At 37.4% G+C, this 26908-nt stretch overlaps 1 long non-coding RNA gene across 3 annotated transcripts in view; it reads left to right on the top strand.

The window, feature by feature from the left end:
* The window catches only part of LOC112611528, a 325264-nt gene that overhangs the window by 7126 nt on the left and 291230 nt on the right, over window positions 1-26908 (top strand). For all 3 annotated transcript variants that reach the window (XR_003116678.1, XR_003116677.1, XR_003116676.1), the window contains exon 2: window positions 10728-10863. This is a non-coding gene — a long non-coding RNA (uncharacterized LOC112611528). The remainder of the gene's footprint in view (window positions 1-10727; window positions 10864-26908) is intronic.

Consider the following 26908-nt stretch of genomic DNA (forward strand, 5'->3'; position numbering starts at 1 on the left):
TGAATGTGAACCACCTTCAGGTCTCTCAGCCATGGATAGCAGCACCTCCTCTGGTGGAGGTGGCAGGGGAGTGAAATGAACCCTGTGAGGATCCTTAGTTGTATTAATAGTTTTGTTTATTGTACTAGTTTTGTGCTGATTGTCCTCCTGCCACGAGGTGGCACTAACAAGACAGTATCAGTTGTGGTGGTATAAGGAGAATCAAGTGGTAGATGGGTCCTTAGAGCTCCCAAGAGAATATATCCTTTGTCTTCAGCAACCAGGGTGGGTGGAGAAAGACCATCAGGTGGGCGGCAGGGTTAGGCATGACTGAGCTCAGACCCTCTTTGGGTGGAACTTGCTGCAGATGCTGTTGGGGATGGTGGTGTCATTCCCAGGCCAATGGAGTTATGTTCTCAGGGGGATTATGGCTGCCTCTTCTCTGTCATGCAGGTCTCCAGGGAAGTGGAGGAAAGCTGGCAGTTACAGTCCTCACCCAGCTCCCAAACAACCCCAGAGGCCAGTCTCGCTTCCACCATACGCCCCCTCAATAGCACCAACTTTGTTTCCAGGCAGCAGGTGAGCAGGGCGAGAACTTGCCCCAGACTGCCAGCCTCCTGGCTGTGAAAACAAGCAGGGCTTTTCAGGTTCAGCACCTCCCCACCTGCCATGGCTTCAGTGCTGTGTCTGCGCTCCAGATTCACCTCCTCGCTTAAGTTCTGTATGGGAAACTTCACATGTGGTCAAAATTGGTACAAAGTTCAGCTGGAAGTTTCCTTCTCCCTGTGGTCTTTTCCAGTTTGTCTGGCAGCCTTTCCCAGGGCCCTCTGTGAGACAAAGTCAGAAATAGCTTCCCTGGGATCTGACCACATAGCTCATCCTGCTGTTTCTTCTAACCCTGTATTTCACTCGGATATCCGAAATTGTCTCAGCTCTAAATAAGATCAAATTCTTCTCCTGTGATTTGGACCTTCAGGTTCCTCAGTGACGATGTGTGTTTGGGATGGACGATCCCTCTTTCCCACTTTCACACTTCAGGTATTCACAGTTTTTGGAATGTCTCCCAGGGCCTGCAGAAGCAATCTGCTTCCTTCAAAGGGTCTCTGGATTTTCTCGGTTTTCCTGGTATGTTCCTGTGATAGTTCTTGGAGAGAAAGTTCACAGTAGGAGTCTCCATATGCTGCTCTGCCCATCCAAGTGGGAGCTGCAATTTAGTCCTACCTCCTATCTGCCGTTTTCCTAACCTCCTGTTGTTGCTAATTTATTCTTGATTCCATTGCACAAGTCCTTGGATGTCTGAGGAGAGAGGCTGATATATACTAGTAAGGGCATCTTCTCCACTTGGTTGTTTCAACCTCTTTTGCAATTGATGATTTATCTGGGGCATTAAATTCAATATCAAAATGCTCACACTTTGTGTCCACTACCCCAAGTCTAACATTTGCCTCTATCCAAGACATTCTTGTATTAGATTTCCAATATTTTAACTTCAAGGCCTCTGGGCAGGTAGGCAAATCGTCTACCACCTCACGTAGTACACATATCGTCTTCCTTTGGGTCACTTCACATTCTACCCAAAGTGAATGGCAAGTTTCTTTACCCAAATGTCTGCCATTGAGAGGACTTCTAATCTTTTTCTTGCAAAGCCACTCCTGAGTGAGGCTGTCATGAAGCAGCAGTCTATTTTTGGTTTCTACCTATATTTCAAGCTGATTCATCCATGAACCAAGGTTGAACTTCTTTCTTTTCCATCAAATGGTCATAGTGAATGTCTCATAAGACCATAGGTGTAAGCCCCATGGATTTGCTCAAACCTAACTTCTGATATAGCATTTCCACTTTTTTATTTATTGTGACTGGACTTGCCCAATCTCATGATTTGATGCATCAAATAGTTTGGAGTATACAGTGGGCAGTTATGATCTTAGGGCTCCTTGATTTTTTTTTCTGTCTTCGAAAGTATCACTAGTCACATTTTTTTTTCTCCCCCAGAATACGATACTATTTTAAAGAAATTACTATCTTCATTGAAGGGAGAAATTTCAGATGCTTTCCATTTGACTTTTCCTACACATTAGCTTTTACTTTTCAGGTCAAGGAGCCAATATGAATTTTCTTAACTGCAATGTATGTCCCTTCTAGTTTTATGGTTTTTAACTAAGAAATAACTACCAGATGGGCTTATGGAGTTATCAAACCCATTGTGAGATAGCTCTGGGCCAATACTGCATATATTACTGGAGACCTATACTCTATAAGGGTACCATAAGGAGTTCTGTGGATATCTGCTTCTCAGCATTAATTTCATATCCTATATACTTGGAAATAATCTAGTTATTCATCTTTCTCCAGAGCAATTCTCCTATCTAAGTAAAAAGCAATAAATTCCATTTCAAAAGGTCTCTGAAGAACACTATTGTGCCTACTTCCTGTGGTGTTACAGAGTCCTTCTTTGTCAAGACCTGGTCTCTTCTTCAGTTGATGGATTCTGAGTCTGAGAATTGACTTAGGTCTGGAAACTGGCCAAATCCATTAACTGGATTAGCTCAGCTCTGCTCATCCATTGTTTATCTTTTCTCATTATGATTTGTTAAGCAATGGCCTTAATGGTTGTCCATCTTATTCCTGGGCACACTATATTTTCTTACCATTTTCACTGAATAGCCCTGCCCTAGCTGCTATTCCAACCTTGCTGCCTATTATGGTAATTTTTACCACCTTGCTTATGATTATTAAGTGCTGCCAGCCACCTGGCTTCTGCTGTTCCCAGCTCTATCATTCCCATCAACATAAGTTCAAGATATTTTCTAATTCTCCTTGTGATTTTTTTCTTTTACTCTTGGGATACCACTTTGGTAAAAAAATCGACTAGCTGCTGATTTGTTTTAAGACTACGTTTTTGGCCAAGTATGGTGGCTCATGCCTGTAATCCCAGCACTTTGATAGGCTGAGATGGGAGGATCACTTGAGCCCAGGAGTTGAAGACCAACCTGGGCAACAAAGTGAGACCCTGTCTCTACAAAAAATCAAAAAGTTATCTGAGCATAGTGGTGTGCACCTGTAGTCTCAGCTACAGGATAGACTGAGGCAGAGGATCACTTGAACCCAGGAGGCTGAGGCCACATTGAGCTGTTTGCACTCCAGCACTCCAACATGGGTGACAGAGAAAGACCCTGTCTCAAAACAGAACAAAGCAAAACAAAAAACAAACAAAACATACAAAGTTTTTGGAGTTCTTTTCTTAGTAGTTACTAGAAAATACAGTATACACCTCAATTCATCTCAATCTATTTCAAGTAAGTACTGACCTAATTCCAGAAAAATATAGCAGCTATGTTCTAAAATAGCTCAATTTCTTCCAATCTCCCTGTAAGCTATAAACTCCTAGTACAATACTATTCTTATTGCCCTATACAATTTCATTTTTTATTATAAAAATCAGAAAATATATTTATATACTCTTTTACTTACCTATGTTTTTACCATTTTTGTGACTCGTCATTTCTTCCTGTGAATTTAAATTGCTATCTGGTATTTCCCTTTAGCCTGAAGGACTTTGTTTAGTGTTTCTTTTCATACAGATCTGTTAACAATGATTTCTCTCAGTCTTTGTGTATCTGGGAATGTTTTATTTTGCCTTCCTTTTTTAAGAATAGACTTGTTGGTTAGAGAATTCTTTGTTGACAGCACTTTGCATATGTCCTTCCACTGCCTTTTTGCCTCTATTGTTTCTGATCAAAGTCAACTTTACATAGTACCAGTAATTCCTGGGCACAATGAGTCTTGCTGCTTTCAAGATTTTCTTTTGTCTTTGTTTTACTGCACTTTGCCTATGATGTGTTGAGGTGTTTATCTCCTTGTTTTTAGTCTATTTGAGTTTCATTATCTTGGATCTGTGGAATAATGTTTTTAATCAAATTAGGAAACTTCGATGATTATTTCTTTAAATGTTCCTGTTCAAATAAAATTTATTTTTAGAACAGTTTTAGATTTACAGAGAATTGTGAAATACAGAGAATTCCTATATACTTGATACCCAATATTTCCTATTATTAACATCTTACATTATTATTTGTTACAATTAATGATCTTATATGGAGACATTATTGACTGAAGTCTGTACATTTTTCAGATTTGCGTATTTTATGCCTAATGTTCTTTTTCTGTTTCATGATTCTTTCCAGAATATCACATTACATTTAATCACCATGGCTCCTTAGGCTCTTCCTAGCACTGACAGCTTCTTAGACTTTCTTTGTTTTTGATGATCTTGATAGTTTTCAGAGTTAATGCACAGGTATTTTGTAGAATGTTCCTGTATTGAGATTTGTCTGCTGTTTTTCTTATGATTAGATTGAGATGATGTATTTTTGGAAAAAAAGATCATTGAAATAAAGTGCCATTTTATCAAAGTATATCAACCAACATAACTTATCACTGTTGATGTTGACCTTGATCACATAGCTAACACGTTTGTCAGACTTTACTGTAAAAAAGACTTTATTTTTTTCCTCCCTTTCTGTATTATATTATTTAAAAGAAACTCACTATGTGTATCCTATATTTGAGGAGAGGTAAAGTTATTCTCTACAACCTAAGGGAGGAGTATCAGTAGAAATTACTTGGAATTCTGCATGAAAAATTTGTCTTATTTTATCCCAATTATTTAGGTATTCAATATTTTTTACATCAATATGGACTTATTTATTTTATGCTTTGGGTTATAATTTGATATTATTTTCTTGCTCAAATATTTCCAGTTGTGGCCATTGGAAGCTCTTTCAGTTGTTCCTGTGTCCCTTTGATAATATTCCACCATTATAGTTTTGTTGCTATTTATTTTCTTGTTGTTGTTGCTCTTATTTGGTAAGAACATTTTCTTATTTTCTGGCATTGCAATTGCTCCAAGTTCATCTTACATATTTCCAGCCCCAGTCCTAGAATCAACCATTTCTCCAAGAAGCTCTGGTTCCCCTTTTATGGAGAATCCTATCCGAAACAAATGCCTGGACATTAAGAGTGCTGGTTGCTATTTTGATGTCATTGTTTTTAGGCCCTCTCAGCTAACAGAGAAAGGAAACATATATGTGTATACTGTCACATGAGTATACATACATATATATATATCTGGAAATATTTCCATATGTAACCATCTGTATCTTTATTAAAATAAACACAAGTCCATGCTGATGTTTCCAATTCTAATCCATTACCACATGGATCATTCTAGCCTCTTCCATGTGCTGATTTGTAAACTCTGATGACAATATTAGGAAACCTAGCTCCCACCATCCACAATTCATTTGCTTAGTTGTTCAATTCTAGTATGTATGTATCAGAATCATTAATTCATTCCTCCATTAGGTATATGTTCTTTTTCAAGTAGAGTATAGTGCTTATGCACAGCCATACTTTTTAAAATTAATACTATTGTGTATATTTAAAGGATACACCATGAGGTTATAGGATACACAGAGATAGAAAAAACGTATCTAACTGTAGTATTTAACTATAGTGAAGCAAATTAATAAATTCATCTCACATGTTTACTGTCTTTTTTTTTTTCATGGCAAGTTAACTAAAATCTATTCATTTGTCATGAATCCCAAATACAGTATGATGTTATCACCTATAGTCCTCGTGCTATACATTAGTTCTCTACACTTTTTGCCTATTGTTTCACAGACTACTCTAATTTCCAAAGTTGCTCAGGTCAGCATCCTTTCCCCAGCTTTATTCAGTGAGGTTGTATTAAATAGCATACATTTGTAGTTAGATTGTTTCATCACATGCAACATTCCATCCTGGGATTCCTCTAACATCTGAATTTTTTTTTACATTGCACCCATTAAGGTTTACTCTTAATGAATAAGGTTACTCCAAAGAGTAAGGTCTACTCCTTTGTGTAAAGTTCAGTTGGTTTTTACAAATGCATAATGTCATGTGTTCACAGTTACCTATCATATGGAATAGTTCACCACCCTAGAAATTCCCTGTGTTTCACCTATTCAACCCCTACTCTCACCTCTGTGGACCCCTGACAAATACTGATCTTTTCATTGTTTCTATAGTTTTTCCTTTCCTAGAATGTCATCTAATTGAAATTATAATCTTTTTAGATTCTTTTCAAATTATTTCACTAAGCAATATGAAATTTGTAATTCATCCATGCCTTTTCATAGCTTGATAGCTCATTTCTTTTTATCACTGAATAATATATCATTGTGTGAATAAACCACAGTTCTATTATCTACACAACTTTTGGAGGACATCTTAGTTGCTTCTGGTTTTTGTTTATTACAAATACAGTTGCTACCAACATTCACATGCAGGCTTTTGTGTGGATGTGTTGACTTGAAATTATTCTAGTGAATACATAGGAGTAAAATTGCTGGATTGTAGGATAAGCCTACAGTTAGCCTCATAAGAACTGTCAAATTGGCTTCCAAAGTGGTTGTACCATTTTGCATTCCCACCAGCAAATGGAAGAATTTCTTTTGCATCCTTGCCAGCAACTGGTTTTATCAATTTTTAGATTTTAGCCATTTTAATAAGTGTATAGTAACATTTTATTTTGTTTTGTTATTTTATTTTGTTTTGTTTTATTGTTTTAATTTGTATTTCCCTAGTGACAAATAGTGTTGCGCTTCTTTTTCATGTGCTTATTTGTCATTTATGTATGAGATGTCTATTTGAATCTTTAGTTCATTTTCTTAAACTGGGTTGTTTGTTTTGTTATTGAAGAGTTTTAAGAGTTCTTTGTATGTTTTGGATACAAATCATTTATTAGATAAGTGTTTTGTGATTATTTTATCCTAGTCTATAACTTGTCTTTTAATTCCTTTTTTCTCTTAACAGTCTCCTTCACAGAAGTTTTCAATTTTAATTAAATCCAACTTAACAATTTTTTTCATCAATCATATTTTTGATGTTGAATCTGAAAACTCATTGCCAAACCACAGTCACCTAGATTTTCTGTTATCTTTTCTTCTGTAAGTTTTATAGTTTTGTGTTTTGCATTTAGGTCTATGAATCCCTCGTTCTCATTAATTTTTTTTAAAGATGTAAGATTTTTGTCTAGATTGTCTAGGTGGTTTTTTTTCATGTGGATGTCTACTTGTTTCAGGACCATTTGTTGAAAAGCTACCTTTTCTTTATTGAATTGCTTTTGTTCCTTTGTCAAAGATTAATTTATGATATGTGTGGGGGTCTATTTCTGAGCTCTCTATTCTATTTCATCCATGTGTATGTCTGTTCTTTTGTGAATAGCATGCTATCTTGATTACTGTAGGTTTATAGTATGCCTTGAAGTTGAGTAGTGTGAGTTCTCTAATTTTCTTCTTTTTTAGTGCTGTGCTAGTGATTCTAGGTCTTGTGCCATTCCCTATGTACTTTAGAATCCGTTTGTTGATATCTGGAAAAGAACTTACTGAGATTTTCCACCTTTAGGTGAGTCCCAAGGGCTAGACAGGCCTGTAGTTAGGGATAGAGTTTTCTCCCAGGTAGGGATAAGGTTCTGGTAGTCTTTCTCCCTTGAAAGCATAAGCCTGTGTTATTGAGAGCACTTTGAGTATATTTCACAATGGTTACTTTTACCTTCTTCTTGCCAAAGCTACAAGGGAATTTTTGTTGCTGCTTCACTGTGAAAGTAAAATCAGATTCCTAGTGGTTAAACTAAAAAAGTACGTGTCCCTAAGACTGCAACCTGTAGGATAGTCTCACTCTCAAGTTAGTTTCCTGGCTCCAGTAATTAATCAAAGTTACCATTTAAATATTTGTACCGGTTCATTGCTCCAGTGACTTCTCCTCCAAGGCAGCAGGTATTGGCTGTAACTCTTTGGATGAAGTTGTCTTGCCAGATTCAGTGTAGCAGTTTGCCTTTAGATTTCGGTTCTCTAACAGGTCTAAGAAAAGTCATTATTTTTCAGTATGTTCAGCTTTTTTCTTGTTGAAAGGATGGGAGTAATGACTTCTATTAATTTTTGATATCAGAACTGAAAACAGAAGTTCATGTCAAATATACTTGTCTGCCACTTTCTTTCTTCCCTCTTTCTGGGACTCTCATTACATGTATGTTTATATCATGGGAAAGGAAAAAATGTTTTCATCTGCCTTGCTAGGCTCTGCAACTAGGCCTGATAATTTGGCCTGAAAATTAAACAGACGTAAGACCAATTAACAGGAGAAAAGGATATACATTTTATGTAATTTTTAATGTGTATTTGGCAGCCTTCATAGAAAAAAAAAAGATGTGAAAAAGCAGTTAGGACTGAGAGCTTATAAACCTATTTACCAAAAGAATAATAATTTTGTAAAGAAGTGATAGGACAAAGGAAAAGGGATTTAAGTTTCTGTGGTGGTAAATTGTGGGAAACTGACTGTGAAATATATACAAGAAAATAATAGAAAATAAGAATTATTTTAGTAGATTTGTACAGATACATTTTGATGTTGACTCCCAGTGTATAGTGAGTAGAATATTCTTCTCTGTGGTAAAGGAAAGACAACTTTCTAATGGAAAACTTTATGACCTACTTTTAAGTGGAAAGGAGGAGTTCAGAAAACCCCTCCTGCATTTGCTGTTTCTCAAGTACCTTCAGTTCAAAACAATCAATATGCCAAAGTGGAATATTTTGGAGTGGCACATTCTGAATCCCTTCAGTATGTGTATAATTTTCTGACAAGACTCTGAGTCTCTGCTTATTTTTCTGTAACTATTTTCTTTCTACCCTTAAGGTGAATTAATTTCTAATTTTTTCTTCAAAATCATTGATGATTTTTCTGCTATCACAAATTTGGTATTAAATCCATCTAGTAGATTTTTCATTTTTGTTATTACATTTTTCAACTTAAAGATTTCCATTTGGATTTTTTTCATCTTCTGTTTTTCCACTGAGATCCCTTATTTGTTGAGTCATTGTCCTCAAAATTTTTTTTTAATTCTATGCAATATATTCAGAATAGCTATAATGAAATTTTTGCTGCAAAATCCTACTTCTTAGTCTACTTACAGTTAGTTCTATTCAGTGCTTCTTTTTTCTAAATCTGGTCTATACTTTCTAAATATGGTTTCACATTTAGTATTTTTTGTGTACTCTAATATTTGGTTGGAAACTGGACATTTGAGTTAATATAGTAATTTTGCGTTCTGATTTTACTTTTTCTTTCTTTTTTATAACTCACTTGAAATTTAACTGTGGAATTTATCTCCCCTGTAGCATATGGCCATTTGTATATATGCCAAGATTTTTTATTTTTGTTATTTAGCCTGCTTTCCTAGGGGTCACCCCAGTGTCTGCATAGCTTGGTGGTCATCCAGTGATTTGGAATGGGCTCTACTCAAATTCCAGGCACCCATAATTCTTCCTCCCTCTGCTGACTGGTCTTTGCGTGTGGGCACAAAGTTGTCAGTTTTCAAGTCTTCTGTGACTTTCACTTTAAACTCAAACTTTCTTGGTTTTGCCCCACACACATGTATAGCTTCCTAGTCAGACAGGTGTTCACGAAGAGCTTCTCTTATCACTTCTATGCCTCTCTTATTTCTAAGAGCTCTCCACTAAGTTTGTGCCTGGTTTACCATTTGCCTCAACCAGTACCAAAAATTTAGGCTACTAGACCTGTCAGTCACCCATTTATTTTCTACTGATAATGCTGCCTATTGTAGGTTTTTGTCCTGTGCCTGAAATTGAGCCCACCTGGTCTGGCATCAAAATTATAGGTTTCCTGGCCAGCTGCACACTAGCAATGCTGTCATTGTTATTGACCAAGCTGGGATGGGTGGTGAACATTAGCACCAGACAAGATTACAGACATTATTGTTTGTAGCTGAAGGACTAGCAGTTTTTCATAAATATATATTTCTCAAATTGTTCTTTGCATTTAGTCAAGTTTTAGAGTTCCAAGATGGTGGTTTTTGACAATTGTGTCCAGTTTTATCCTTTTTTTGTTGAGGTAAGAAGATTTGTTGATCTCTCCACTCCTCTATAGCTGTAAAGCTGACTCCCTATTTTTCCCTTTTTTGTTTGTTTTAGTAGAAAAGTATGCTTATAGATCATCATCTGGTTTCTAGGGAGAAGTCATTGCTACCGGTTTTGGTACTTTTTAAATGTATATGATAAAATACATCACAAATTCACCTGATAAAAACTTCAGATTTAAATTTAGGATTACAAATTTTTTTTAATGTAATCTCTTTGATCTTACATATGTATCTTTTTTTCTTATATGCCAAAAGTCCTGGTTCTTCATTATATCAATGTAATTATTCATTTTGCCTAACAATATACATGCACCAGCCTCAGAATAATAGTGTCAACGTTACCACAAATATAGTTACTTAAAATGATTTGATGGTCTTTGCGTGTGTGTGTTTTTTACACTGCACTGTATGTTTTATAATATAATGGTGATGATATCTTTTGCTGCAATATATTTATATATTTTCTACAGGTACCAGATTATGTCTGCTTGTCCTGGGGAAAAAAAATCTGTACATTCTCTCTTGTCAAATCCATAAACATGCTGTGCTTTATATCCATGATCAATGATACAACACATTTCAATGAAATTCAGAGCTATTTCAATGTCCAGTTCTGCTGCACGTTTTTATTGCACCATAATTCTGCTCACAACCTGATTCATTTTACATTCTGACTTTATGTCAGATGTACTAATGTACTTTTAGAATAAGGAATATTAAAGATTTTCAAAAATAGTTGTAAAATTGAGTATTTTCTGCCATTTCACAGCTCTTTCCCATTTGTGAGAGAGCCACATGCCATCAGCCCATAGGCTGGGGAGAGTGTTCCAGATCTGTCACATTTCTGCAATTCCCAGAGGCCGGTCATGAAAATCTTCCCTCTTCAGTTTATATATATGGCAGTGGTAAGTGGAGGCACCTAGATAGAAAATTTTACTCTGGTAAATTATATCTTGTATATTCTTCAAACTTAAAAGAATAAAAACAAACTAAATGCTAGAAAACTAATGAACAAACAAAACCTTCCAAATACCCCTTCTCACCATTACATTTATTTGCAAAAAGTACATTTTTAAAGTATCTTGAAATTTTTCAATCATATGCAGATGTAGAAATAATAGTAAAGTAAAACTCCATGCACTCCCTACCCAGCTTCAGAAATTATACAATCATGACAAATATTGTTTCATCAATACCTCCATTCATGTACACTCATTGAGTATTTTTTGAATCTAGTCCCAGACATCAAATTATTTCCTTTGAAAACAATTTCAGTGTGTATTTCCAAAACATAATACTTTAAAAAAGAACTACATTTGCAGTCACAAGGAAAAATAATTTGTTAATATCATCAAATACCTAGCCATTATTCAAATTTCAAATTCTCTTACAAATATTATATTTTTGTAATAATTTGTGTAAATCAAGTCCAAAAATGTTTAATTCTTTCCATTGTTGAAGGAACCAAGTTATTTATCCTGTAGAGTTTTCTGCTATCTGGATTTTGATCATTGTATCACCACGGTGTTGCTTAACATCTTCCTATAGTCTCTGCTTTTCCTGTAAATTGAGCATTAGTGCTAGTGGTTTAATCAGATACAGGTGGGTTTATTTGTAGCCATTCTACTTGATAAAAGTTGCTGTGTTTTTCCTTATTAAGCATTTACTGTCTGGTTGCCTCTCTTTTAGCAGGTGGTGATGATCAATTACTAGATACATCAGTTCATTAAAGGTTGCAAAAGGAGGCTGTTCTAACTCTATTCTTACTTTATACATCTATTAGATGTATATAGAGGTGTATCTATGGATATATTTCTGAAATAAGTTTACCAATAGAAATTTTATAAACCAAGTAGCGCAGTTTGTATAGGAAAGGTGGGATAAATGCAAAATATTACAGTTCATAAATGAGTCATAAGCATAAAAGCATGTGGTACAATGCCATAGGAGAAGGAATTATCTCCAAAAAGTTTCTATCTTCCTCAGATTCTAGAAAGCTCTTTGCAATTTCTCACTCAAAAGTTCTAGTTACATATATTCCTAATATTTTAAAAAAAAGTTTATAATTGTTTTCTGTCTAAAAAGTTATGCATGCTTATTTTAGAAAATATAGATCTATCTGAAGAAGAAGGGGAAATCTTCTCTAATTTCATTGTCTGGAGAAAACTACTGTCCAAGTGATTTCAAAGATCACTATTCTATAAGGGTCCCAGAACCTATTAAAGAATCAAGTCAGTAAACAATGATAATACTTGAGCTGCAGAATGAAAACACAAATGATGTTAAAAAGTACTTCAGTGGGATTTTTTCTGGAATTTTATATTGTGGGAAAATACATACAACATAAAATTTGCTATAATAACCATTCTAAACTGTACAATTCAGTAGCATTAAGTACAATTCCCATTTTGTGAAACTATCACCACTATTTAAACCCAGAACATTTATTTTCCCAACTGAAGGTCTTGTGATAGGTCTACAACTCTGTAAATATACTAAAAAAAATTGAATTGTATATTTTACGTTGTTGAATTTTATAATACAATTATATCTCAATAAATCTGCTTTAAAAAAAAAAAAAAGTAAGAGATAGCAGAGACTAAAATAGGAAAAAGTCCCTTGCCCTCAGGGAGTTTGCCTTCTAGAGATAGTCATTACCATTATAATTCTCTGATACCTTTAACAGAAACACAAAGTGATAGCCATTACCATTATAATTCTCTAATATGTTTAACAAAAACACAACTAATGAAACAGATTGCCTCTAGAAGATAAAGATTGGATATGTTACTCTTATAGACACCCTTGGATTTCCTGAATATAACCTCTAGTTTACTGTATCTGACCCTAGTTCCCATGCACAGATGGCCAACCAAGGCTGCAACGGGGCAATTAATCCTGTATTTTCCCAAGCTCCTACATTAAATTTTGCAAGATACATTATAGAAAGATAAAAACAGCATCTTACAGAGTGATGCTGATGTGGATTTTTAGATCCGGAAGTAGCCTTAGAGATTATTAATTTTAGCCTAATTATTTTACAAATAGGCAACTGACACCCAGGCAGATCAAGGACTTAGCCATAACCAATAAAGCACCATCTGACTCTAGAAAGCAGTTATGTCCAAGGGCAGTGCTGTTCTGTTCTGTTTTGTTTTACTTTGCGTGTTTTTCAGAAGTGTTGTCTACTTGACAAGGTATTTGTAAAATAGACTTTCCTTTGCTATCCCAGAAAAGATGGAGATTGGGTTAATACAGTGTATCAAATAAGCACTTTTAGTTTAGATTTTTTGATGTCAATGCATAATGGTGAACAGCAAAGCTGCAGAAGAATGAGAGGCAGAATTAGGAATCATACTGAATTTTTACCTATCTCATGCATGACTGTCCTGGGGTATGGCGGGTTCCCACATGAGCTTGAAGAACAAACTTAGTCTGAAAAGTCTTCATTTTGTCCAGTTATCTCAGAAAAATGTGTACATACAGAGAAACTGATGTCCCTGAGTGGTGAACCTCTTCCTTTTGTTCTTATCTGGTGGCAGAGTCAAAACAGACCTTCAGGCACCCAGTTGTGTACTCTTTGGTTTTGATGCTTTGCAATAGAAATAATTTCCAAATGACTAACACTCACTTATGCCTCAATTAATCTAACCTAGTGAATATGACTGAAGCTTTCCTTGACAATTAAAACCCTTGCCAAACCGCAGCGCCCTGTTTCTGATATTTTTGTTTTTGTTTTTTTGTTTGTTTTTGTTTTTTGAGGCACAGTCTCGCCCTGTCACCTAGGCTGGAGTGCAGTGGTGCGATCTTGGCTCCCTGCAACCTCTGCCTCCCAGGTTCCAGCAATTCTCGTGCCTCAACCTCCTGAGTAGCTGGGATTACAGGTGTGTGCCACCATGCCCAGCTAATTTTTGTTTTTTTAGTAGAGACAGGGTTTCACCATGTTGGCCAGGCTGGTCTCAAACTTCTGACTTCAGGTGATCTGCCTGCCTCAGCATCCCAAAGTGCTGGGATTACAGGCATGAGCCACCACAGCAGGTCAGGGCTCTGTTTCTGAATGTGAGTACTCATTCACGTTGTGAAGTGTGGATTGTGGATGGAGAGAAAAAAGGATAAGGAAATTAGGCTGAAGCTATCAATACTTAAAGTGAGACTTTTCAAGCTCCAATGGGACCACTGGCATGACTTTCAAGGAGGTTCCCTATAATTGTGGGTCACAGAGTATGGCTTCTATATTGTTTTGGTGGCAGGACCAGAAGAAGGCAATACTGAGCTTGGCCTTCCCCTCAGAGGTTGTGGGATCTCTTAATCAATTTTCTGTTGCTTACAACAGAATACCTGAAACTAGGTAATTTATAAAGAAAAGGAATTTCTTTCAGTCCTGGAGGCTGAGAAGTTCCAGGTTGAGGTGATACATCTGGTGAAAGCCTTCTTGCTGGTAGGGGCTCTCTGCAGTCCCAGGGTGCTGCAGGGCATCACATAGTGGGTGGCTGAGAGCACTGACGTGCTAGCTCAGGTTTCTCTTCCTCTTCTTACAAAGCCACCAGTTACACCCCATGATAATCCATTAATCCATGAATGGATTAATCTATTCAAGAGGGCAGAGTCCTCATGAATGATCCAATCAACTATTAAAGGGCTCACTTTTCATACTACCACATTGGGGATTAAGTTTTCAACACATGAAATTTGGGCGACACATTCAAACTATAGCATGAGGTAAAAGAAGCATGAGTATTTCCTTGGATGAAATGTGGAGCCCAGGAAAGGGCGGCACTGAGGCCTTTGTTTCTGAAGGGTGAGGAGATCTCAGCAGAAAGAGGCAGATGGACATGGCACAGATTCACAGTGCGTCAATTAGAACAGAAAGGAGTCTGTCAAAACTTTAATGTAGGATCTCAGATTTTAGTCCTCTAACGGGGTGGTGGGATAAAAATGTAAATTAAACTGTATGTTGAAAAACAAAATTGCACTTCGTTTCCATTCACTGTAGAGCTTTTCAACATACAGTTTAATGAGAAATTATGTTGCAAGCCTAGGAATGGGGAGGAAGAGGGAAAGTAGGGGTGGCAGTAAATGAAGGGTCCATAATTGTTGCTGAGAGCATGCTTGCTCTTTTTTTTTTTTTTTTTTTTTTTTTGAGTCTGAGTCTCGCTCTGTCACCCAGGCTGGAGTGCAGTGGTGCCATCTCGGCTCACTGCAAGCTCCACCTCCCATGTTCACGCCATTCTCCTGCCTCAGCCTCCCAAGTAGCTGGGACTACAGGCACCCACCACCATGCCCGGCTAATTTTTTTTTTTGGATTTTTAGTAGAGACGGGGTTTCGCCGTGTTAGCCAGGATGGTCTCGATCTCCTGACCTCGTGATCCGCCCGCTTCGGCCTCCCAAAATGCTGGGATTACAGGCGTGAGCCACCGAGCCCGGCCGCAGGCTTGCTCTTTTAATGGGTGCAGGCTGCGTGGTGTCTGAGTGGCTGGCATGATTTCATAAGATCAATTTGGAGTCATTATACATATATTTTTCTTTTTAAAAAATCATCTTAGCATCATAACAACTATGATAGATAGATTAGGCATATATTACCTTCATTTTAGGTGAGGTGGTCCAAAAACAAGGTGATTAGCTTTCCCAAGGTCAAGGATTTGTTTATTCAGGGGTGTGAGTTAGTTGAAGTGGAGCAAGAAGTCAGATCTAAGGGTGAACCAGGTGGCCTTGTACTGATACCCTTTATCATGCTTCCTTTATCATGTCCATGACAGAACCACGTTTCTTCTAAGGACCCTCAGATTGCTAGGGCAGATCCTATATTGAAATATCTTGCTTTTGCCTACTGCCTTTGCATCAGTCTAAGAATTTGCTTGAAGGCATCTATCATGCTGATGGTTAGAACATAAACCTGTTTTGGGGGAAAAGATTTGAGTTGCCTACAATAATTTGTGGTTAATGAATTGTCCTAAGGGTTTTATGTGCCCCTCTCCCACTGCTTTGCATGGTAGTTGTCTCATCCCCATTAAAAGACTTTTCTCATTTGAACTGTTTTTATGAATAGAGGCCTCTTTCATTTTCCACAGCCGATTTCCTTTTATTGTCTTTATTGCATTTTAACAGGGAGACAAATGACACCACAAACAGAGGCAAGGGAGACTGACTCCTCTCGCCTTGCCTTTATGTGTTTTTATTAACCTTTGTTCATCCCTTAGTTCAGGCTGTGGGATGTAGACCTTTAGTGCAGGTCATAAATGAACAGCCAGATATGAAACTTGATGGAAAAGCTCTCTCATGGGACAGAGGAGTCCCTGAAACAATATTTGTTTTTAAAAATTGTGTGTGAAGTTATGATGACAATGATAGAAATATCAATTATAGTAATAAACGTTGTAACACTGAGCATTGAGGTATATAGGCAGAAAGAAATATTTAGTATCCTCTATATGCTAGGCATTCTATATATTTTTCTGCTATACAAATAATATATGAATACATTTATATGATACAAACTTTAAAAGATATGGGGGTACATGTGATAAATGGTCAAAATTATCTTTCTTTTTTCCCTCAAATACCACTAACTTCATATGTATCTATTAACAATTTCATCTACATATACATATACACATTCATATCTTAATGTTTTGTCATGCATGCGTTCAAAACCTCTGCATATTATTCAGTGACATTCTCATTTGCTTAACAAAATCTACTCTGCATATTATTCAATGACATTCTAATTTGCTTATTTTTAAAGGCTTACTATTTGCACTTTATGTAAATCTTCCTTACTTTTCATTTGTTGTTGTTGGCAGCATTTCCTTCTTCAGAGAGATTTAATGTTTTTGGTTGTTAACACAGTGAAAGCTTCAATAAACATCCTTGAACATACATGTCTTCCCATAGGATACATTTCTAGAAATGGAATGCATGTGTGGAAGGATTTGTACATCTCATGGTTTGGTAGGTAGTGATCAATTCCCTGTAGCGGCTAGGCCACTTCAGGCAGCCACCATATTGTATGAGTGTGACTCCCAGCTCTTTGTGTGTTCTTTTACTCTTCTGAAAACCCTGACAAAGGAAAACTCTAATCCTTATTTTTATCAATAGAGAATAACAAGCTTCAGAAATGTTAAGTAAAATTGCCTGAGGTTACACAGCTATCATGTGGAAGATGAGCTTCATTCCCCACAAAGGCCCGTGCTCTTTCTGTATTCAGGACATTTTCAGCATGAAGTCCGTAATAGCTAGCTTTGCTACTAAGTTGGTTTTATGTGTTTGGGAAGTCATATCATCTCTCTGGTTCAATTTTCCTTTTCTATAAAATGAAGTAGTTGGACTAGGTGCCTTAGACTCCTTTGACTTTGAATTGTAAACCTGTTTTGGGGAGTATTTTATAAATGCCAGTGCCAGTATCATTTTTAGCTGGATTTTGAAAGTATTTCTTCTGCTTGGGATTTCACTTTTCAAGGGTGAAAGGACTTGAATTGAGGTTAACATTAGGAATATTAATAAGGTTAATATTCATCATCATAAGTAAAATTGTTAAGCATGGCCTATGTACTAAATACTATTCACTTTTCCAAGTGCTTTACATGCATTATTTTGTACCATCCTCCCTGTATTCTGGTGAGCCAAGTATGGTTATTGTCTTAATTTTACAGATGAGTGAAAGGGTGAGGGAGGACAAGACTCTCATCTAAGATCACACAGCATGTGGTGAGCATTTGAACTCAAACTTTCAGAGACTGAGCTGAGAAGCAAATGTTTTGTGGTGTGGGAGGGGGAAACATTTTGTGGAGGAAAAATACAGTAATTCTTCCTTGGACTATGATTAGGAAAGGAAGGGTCAAAAAACAATGAATTTTCTAGACAACTAAAACTTACCCTCTTTAGGTTCAAAAGTTAACCTTTAACAACTTAGGATAAAAATCCTTTTATAATGTGTTACATGCTCTTCTGTTTACTTTCAATTTGTTTAATTTAACCCTTTCTTTTTGGGACAGTGTCATTGTATAGGTATTTATTAGTTCCTTAATAGATTCCAGCTCTTGGGAATAATTAAACTGAATAAATCGTTCTTCCTTTTGTCTGAATGGTCTCGAATTGGCATGCATTTTGAGTATTTCAGGTTCTTTTTTATAGTTACGCTTCTCTTGCCTCAGCGTCAAGGCATCAGCTTTGAAGGCCACTATTGTGTGGAGAAGGTGCGACCAACTGACTGGAGACAGGCTGTGCCCTTTGGATAGGGGACCACATAACTCAACATCCAAACTGGGACCCTGTTATTATTTAAGCAGGACAACAGGAATAAGATGAGACTGCTTATTCAAACTGGGATTTACAGTCACTTTACTTAGGGCCAGGTCCACATTCTGAGTCACTTGCTTGCTTGTTAAGGAATCTTGTCACAAATTATTTAGTTTCTCTGAACCACATTTTCCTCAGTTGTACATTGGGCACAATAATGCCAACTTGTAAGAATTAGAGAGAATGTCCATAGTAGGTGCTTATGATAGAGCTGCCGCACCTTCAAACCAACACAAGAAACTCTCAGATTTGGGACTCGGAAAACTGGGGGCTCTACCTGCCTCCTGCCTCCCTCCCATTCCTCGTTCCTGATTGCATGACACCCCTTCCCTTTCTCAAGTCTTGTCTCTGAATTCCACCTCCTAACAGACCAATGTTCTTATAGTGCCAAAACCTCATGCTGCAGTTCCCCAGGGCAAGCCTGCCCTTTCCAGAACTACCCACCTTTCAAAATTACTTCCTTACATTTCTAGTTATAGCTATTAAACTCCTCCTGGGGCTGAGCTCAATCAAATATGTGTTTAGGAAGAGACCAATTTAATTAAATTGCATCCCACTAAGGTGTAAATAATGTATAGCCCCAAACCCATCCCTACAATCATCCCAGGTATGTGGAGGTCCTATTTCAGGATCCCTTAAACACACCTCCTTTCTAGACGCCTTTGCCAGAAGCTGAGGCAGACTTGCTCCTTGTGTACTCTAGCCTCTATCCTGCAGTTTTTGAAACATTTGTCTTTACCTCCTAGTTAAGACCAGCTGCTGTCCCTTCCCCCGAACTTGGGGTCCCCTGGACTGTTCTGTACAAACCTGTGAGTGTTTGTCTTTGCTGTGTGGATCACATTCAGTCTCAGAACTCAGAAACAGAAAGGGTAGACAAATGATTAGGAGACAAGGGCCAGGCACAGTGGCTCACGCCTGTAATCCCAGCACTTTGAAAGGCTGAGGCAAGTGGATCACCGAAGGTTGGGAGTTCGATACCAGCCTGGTCAACATGGTGAAATCCTGTCTCTACTAAAAATACAAAAAAATCAGGCAGATGTGGTGCCGGATGCCTATAATCCCAGCTGCTTGGGAAGCTGAAGCAGGACAATCGCTTGAACCCAGGAGGTAGAGGTTGCAGTGAGATGAGATTGCACCACTGCACCCAAACCTGGGCAACAAGAGCGAGATTCTGTCAAAAAAGAAAGAAAAGGAGAGAGAGATGTCACTGAGAATGAATTATGTACCTCTGAAAGAGAAATACAGTTTTCTTGAAAAAACAATTTTATCAGATGTGATTAGAAGAGTTTGCAGTGACAATCAAATGACGTGACAAAATACCCAGCAAGTTTATGTTTGGGTGCTGAGTTTGGACTAGGAGATGGAGGACTCTCTAATTCCAATTTTGTTTAAGTTACCTACCATCCTTGGGTCTAAATGTCATTATCTGTAAAATAAGTAGGTTGGGCCAGATAGCTTCAGCTCCTTTTAGATCTAATTGTAATTATCAAGTATTGGATATCACATGAAGACTTTGGACTTGTGTGCTATAACACTGACTTCCTGTTGTGTGGACCACTAATTTCTCTGCTGTAGTGCAGATGAAAGGCCACACTCACAGAAAGACATGGTAGAAAGGACACTGAACTTAAAACCAAAAGGCTGGGTTCTAGTTTGGGTTGGCCTAGTAATGTAAACAAGTGGCATTTCAGTTTCTTTGTCTATAAACTAGGGTTAGCAAGTCCTCTCCTGTTTTTTCTTTTTCCATATTGGAAACCACACAGCTACATACCTGTTGACTCTTTTTGTTATTTTCAGAAATGGCTCTGAACTGTGTGTAGTGGCTGACATGTGTAATTCCAGTTCTTTGGAAGGCCAAGGTCAGAAGATCAAATGAGCTTAGGAGTTTGAGGCCAGCGTAGGCGACATACAGAGACCGCGTCAGAAGGATTGCCTGAGTCCAGAAGTTTGAGGCTGCAGTGAGCTATGATCATGCCACTGCACACCAGCTTGGGTGACAGGGGAAGACCCTATCTCTAAACATAATGAAAACAAATTAAAAATTGAAAAAAATTAAAAATTAAAAAGAAGCCACAGATATGTATTTAAAAAAGAAATCATGGCTTTGGTTCTGAAAGTCATGTGTAACCAGAATTTGTGTTACTTGGTGGCTGCTGCAGGCAGGGACAGGTGCAGGGATGAAGATAGAGTTTCCTGACTTGGGTTTAATAGACCTTTGTGCCCCAATTACATGTAACTGGATTTCTCTTTTGTAAGCCACAAAATGGAAAATCATTGATTACATGCCTGAAAATAAAGAACACTAATAATTAAATAACATGATTGCATAGAATAATGACATTTCAGTTTTATGAGAGAAACAATTTAAATGTTTTCTTGCCTTAAATCTCTAAGTAAAATGCTGAGGAAAAACAAGAAGACAAAAGATCTCCCAAGCAAAAGGGAACACTTTCAAAAGCAAGCTCAGGTCCTGGACTATCAACTGTGTCAACAGGAAGACAATAGAGGTGAGGTTAATGGCATTTTTCTTAATTCCATCTGTTTCAGGCATGGATGATCTTTGACCTTTCTGGGTTTTATCTATCACTGAAAAGATTCTCTTGAACTACATGGGTTTAGTGTCTTCCCTGATTGGAACACATGATTGACAAGCATATATTTCCCATCATAGCTAAAGGTGCTGGTTACAGGCAAGAATGAAAGGAGCTTCGACCTCAGCCTCCTTCAAGGGCAGGACCCCCAGGGAGGTCATGTTTGCTTTGCATGGTTGGGAATTGCTTACCAGAGCTTCTGCTTCCTTTGTGCTTCACATTACACAGTTTGAACGTCATCTTGACGTTATAAAAGTCACTCGGGTTAGGACTGTCTCTGCCCTTATTCACACTGTGTGCCCTCCCCCTGTTTACTCATCTTGGCAGAAAATCATTTGTGATCTCATATTGCCATCTTTTTGTGTGGCTATGCCAAATATACTGAAAGAAATTATAAGCTCTTTTGGATGTGGAGCTCTATTTTGTACCTCTTGATCCCTTAACTATTGAATTTCTGAGTCAGAACATACACCCCTCCCTGGTTTAAATTTCTTTTTTCATCTTTGTACCTTCAGTACAGTTCAGTTGGATACAGAGTAGGCACTTTAGAAATTCTTATTGTGAAACTTAATAGATTTTTTTTTAATTTAATGAAAGCCCTTTATCGGTAAGAATATGACTCAATGATAATTCAGTCAGCAACAAATAGGGAATCTCTTTGATTTGAGAAGTGCAAAGAGATTGAGGATATCTTCAGAAGCTATACCTCTCTAAAGTTAGCCTCCTATTAACATAAGACTATATTTCTACATCTCTTGCAAGAACCCAGGAAGGACAGAGGAGGGAAGAAACCAAAAAGTCAGTTTGGTGGTACTGAAGATATTAGCTTGTGGTCAACCACTCATTTACTGCAGGGAACATTAAACTACAACAATCTCAGATCCCTGCAATTGGTGCTTGGCAGATTTTCAGAAATGATCTAATTCAATTTTCTTATTTTACAAATAAGGACATTGAGGCCAAAGGACTTAGGAGATGACTAATTTAGAAAAAATTGCTTTGGGAATAGTTATATTTAAAAAAATAACTCCACAGCTTGACAAAAGTTGTTTCTTTGTTCATGTTCAGTGTTTGTGTGAAACACTTGAAATTAACTTATAACAGCAGAAACACAACAATGTATTTCTATGGCAGAGACCTCTATCCTCCAAAGATTCCTTGTTTCCTTCCATGTCACATGCTTGTTTCTAGGAAGTAGATTCTCAGCTTAGGGACATTTTTTCTAGCTGTCTTCACATTTACTTTGGACCTAGGATCTAGCCTGGACCATGAGATGTAGGTAAAATTCTTATATTTCACCTGCAGAATTCACCTCCAGAAAGTCACACCATCCTCCACACTCTCTTCCCTCCATGGTCTTACTTCATCAGGAGTTACCATCATTGATAAACTGGGAGTTAAGACAATTAAGGAATAAAGATCTAAGCTCAGCTGAAATTTGCCTGTCAGATTAAGTTCCTATAGGACAGTATCACCTTGCCTGAATCCACATTAGCTCGTGGAAACTTTTTTTCCTCCATCTTTCAGATTATCAAACTCAAAGTTTGAAATGTTCTTTGCTGGTGAAACTGTGGTGAAATAGGCTCTTTGATGTATTGCTGATGAGAGCGTGAACAGATACAGCCCTTGTGGAGAGCAGGAAATATGTATCAAAATTAATTATGGGGCCAGGCATGGTGGCTTATGCCTATAATCCTAGCACTTTGGGAGGCCTAGCAGGAGAATCACCTGAGGTAAGGAGTTCGAGACCAGCCTGGCCAACATGGTGAAACCCTGTCTCTACTAAAAATACAAAAAATATCTGGGCATGGTGTCAGATACCTGTAATCACAGCTACTAGAGAGGCTGAGGTGGGAGAATTGCTTGAACCCGGGAGGCAGAGGTTGCAGTGAGCTGAGATCACACCATTGCACTCCAGTCTGGGAGACAAGAATGAAACTCCATCTCAAAAACAAAAAAATTATACACTAATTTAACCTTTGACTTAGTAAACTCGTATCTGGAATTTATTCTTTACACATACCTGTACATATTTTAAATGACATATGGGAAGAGTTATCCATTTTAGCATTATTTGTAATAATAACCTGTGAGAAACAGTCCAAGTATCCATCATTAGAGGGCTGGTTACATAAACCGTGTGTATTAGTCTGTTTTCTCATTGCTGATAAAGACATATCCCAGATTGGGCAATTTACAAAAGAAAGAGGTTTCATGGACATACAGTTCCACATGGCTGGGGAAACCTTGCAATCATGGTGGAAAGCAAGGAGGAGCAAGTCACGTCTTATATGGATAGCAGCAGACAAAGAGAGAGCTTGTGCGGGGAAACTCTGCTTTTTAAAACCATCAGATCTCGTGAAACCCACTCGCTATCATGAGAACAGTATGGGAGAAACTGCCCTCATGATTCAGTTATCTCCAACCAGGTCCTTCTCACAATATGTGGGAATTATGGAAGCTACAATATAAGATTTTGGTGGGGACACAGAGCCAAATCATATCACCATGGCATATCTGCACAATGCAATACAGCACAGCTGGATGAAAGAACAAGGAAGATCGCTATTTATGGGTATGGAAAAGTCCCCAGGATATTCTGGGAAGTATAAAAAGCAAAGTTCAGAACAGTGTATGTACTTTGCTACCATTTGTTTAATAAAGGAGAAGGGATAAGATATATTTTCACATGTACTCCCAACTGCATAAAGAAATTCTGTGTTTGGGGAGAGCTAAAAAAGGAGAAGATAGGCACAGGAGTGACAGGAGGGTTTCTTAACCTATACCTTATTATATCATTACTTTAACCTGTTAATTAATTGCTTATTAAAATACAATTAAATCAAAAATAAAATGGGGGGGAAAAAAAAAAAACTACAGAGCCTGTCCCTGTTGGGTTTTACATAAAATGGCAGAGAAGCAGGAATTACTAGCTAAATCAATGTTAAAAAACGATTTGTTATTAAAGAAAAGACAAACTTCTCTTTGGAATGATTGCTATAGAATTACAGCTATGCTTCTGTCTGTTCCAACTGGGTCAGTATATTGCATTCATTGACTTTTGTTTTCAACTCTAATCATTTACTTGATTGATGCTTTCCTGCCTTCCTTATATCATTGATGCCTTTCAATAAATAATACATTTTGCTCCCATGACCTTATTTGTTTAAACTTTGTAGTTCTTAGGAGCTACAAAGTCTCCCACATGTCAGGTGCTATGTTTGGAACTGGAGATACAAAGACAGTAAGACATGGCCCTAAGAGATCATAGTTAGAGGGAGTGGGAGATAAATATCTTGTTATGGGCAAAATTGTGTTCCTCCAAAATTCATATGTTGAAATCCTAACTCCTAGTAAACCAGAATGTGACTATAATTGGAGAGAGCATCTTTAAAAAGATAATTCAGGTTAAATGAGGTCATTAGGGTAGGCCCAATCCAATAGGACTGATGTCTTTATAAGAAGAGAAGCTTAAGACACAGACATGCAGGGAGGAAAGATCATGTGAAGAAAAAGGGAGAAGACTATCTTTGAACAAGCTGAGGACAGGTGCCTCAGGACGAAACCAATCCTGCTAACACCTGGATCTTGGATTTCCTGCTTCCAGAACTGTGATGAAACAAATTACTGCTGTTAAAATCACTCAGCTTGTGGTACTTAGCGAACTAATTACATCTATAATCCATTTCAGTTAGAGGTGTGATGAGGGATAAAGAAGCACAGCATAGGGACCCCTACTTTAACAGTTCGGACAAGGCAGAAAGATGGTACTTGAACAGAATATATGAGGCAACCCTGTTGCTATCCTACTTTACAGGTGAGGAAACTGAAATACAGAACTGTTATGTAAATTGCCCAAGATTGCAAGACTAAGAATAGGGCCTTCATTCACATTAAGGCAAATTTCTGTGAATTGGTGCTATTATGGGTATACTATGCTGTGTCTGATAAAATAAGTTATCAGGAAAAGTGATGGAGGAGGGAGAGCACATAGAGTGTTGAGGGAGCTACATGTATGTGGCTTGAATATAAAGTAAAAGGTTAAATGGCAGCACATATGTTGGGGTGGGTCCTATAGACCTTATATGTGATACTAATTTTGCATTTTTAAAAATCCCCAATGCATTAAATCTAGAAATCAGTGAAGCCCCATTTTTGTATTGCAAAGTAGGAATTTAAGCCCCTGTGCCCAAACCGTAAATATTCAACTTAGTGAATTTTCAGAAACTGATACACCCATGTAACTGGTACCTGGATCAAAAACCAAAACATAAGCCCCTCCAAAGTTTTCTCCTGTTCCTTTCATTTACCTTCTCCAATTATAACTACTATACTGACTTCCATGTGCATAGATTCATTCTCCCTCATTTTGATCTTTTATATAAATGAAATCATACAGAAGGTACTCTTTTGTATCTGGCTTCCTTTGTTTACTCTTATATTATGAGATTCATTCTATTGCATATAGTTATAATGATTTCATTCTCTTTGCTATATAGTATTCCAGGGTATACTTGCCTCAGTTTACTTATCCATTCTGTTGTTGGTTGACATTTAAGTGGTTTCCAGCTTGAGGCTCTTTTGAATAATGTTGCTATAATCATTCTTATAAATATAGTGAACATATGCACCTAGGGGTGGAATCACTTGTTGATAGGATATGCATATGTTCAGCTCTGCTAGATACTGCCAAATAACACATGTACCTAATTGTGAAATACTGAAAGGCTGCCATGTTGACTTTCTATTTACTGGTGACACATAGGAAACAAAATTTTTTAATGACACAATTATCCATAGCTTCATAAAGCATCAATTAATAATTGGTTGATTAAAAGATATACATTATTTTCATACTGAAAAATACAAAACATCATTAAGAAGAATCTATAGAAGAATATTTCATATTCCTGAGATAGAGGAGTCAATTCTATAAAGAGGTCTATTTTAACTTCCATAAACTTCCATTTCTGTAAATTCACACCATGCAGGCTCTACATGAATGAACACACTTTCTTTTCTTTTATGGAATGCTTGTGATGACAGCAATCACCAAATAACTTGATAGAATTTTTAAAAATTGACAAGAACAAATTTAGTTCAGTCACCTGAATTCTGTGCAGTGGTGCATTTTGAAAGGACTAGGAAGATGCCATATTGGAAGCAGGTACACCATTTCTTGATAAATCCAGTGCTGCTTATTTTTTTCTTCCAGCTTTGAAGCATACAGTTATTTCTTTAGTTAAGTATTAGATAAAGTGGTCAGCTTGCACTTAGTGCGTATTGTAAAAGCTGTGTCTGTTCTCATTAAGTTTTTCACTTAAGGGAACTAGGACCAGACTGAGAAACAGCAGATTGATAACTCCCACCTCAAGTGCACTCTGAGGCATATGCTCAATGGAGGAGAATAGCTGGTTGGGTCGCCCACACTCTTTAAATTGTTGGTTCATTTTCTCACCCTTTTTTTGGTTTGTTTGCCAAACATATGTGGGTAAATTGCAGACGTTAAATGCCTATGTGCTGAGATTGCCCTATATCTGATTACATATTCTTTCTTTAACCCTTCCTACTTTGTTATGATTGCTAGCACCTCAACATTCCCTGGCTACAGGGGTTTATGATTCATTTTGGTTTACAATTTTCATGGGTAGGTGTCCCATTTTTTGGATAACAATACAGTTATTTCTTCAAAATGGAAGAAAACAAGATGCTGGTAAGAAAAGGAAGTAACTCATTATTTCTTTTCGTGAAAATAACAGGTTGTTTCCTTGTTAAACACTTTTAGTAATTTATCAACAAAATTACAGTATTTCCCCCCCTCATCTAACAGGTTTTTACATGCTACAGTTATGCCCTGCCAACAATGAGGCTTCTAGATTCCTCATCTTCTTGGTTGCCTTGCATGTCTGAGCAGGACAAAAAAGTTAATGAGGAGCCGGGCACGGTGGCTCACGCCTGTAATCCCAGCACTCTGGGAGGCCGAGGCGGGCAGATCACGAGGTCAGGAGATCGAGACCATCCTGGCCAACATGGTGAAACCCTGTCTCTACTAAAAATACAA

Source organism: Theropithecus gelada, chromosome 18, assembly GCF_003255815.1.
Source record: "Theropithecus gelada isolate Dixy chromosome 18, Tgel_1.0, whole genome shotgun sequence".
In the NCBI taxonomy this organism is placed as follows: Eukaryota; Metazoa; Chordata; class Mammalia; order Primates; family Cercopithecidae; genus Theropithecus; species Theropithecus gelada.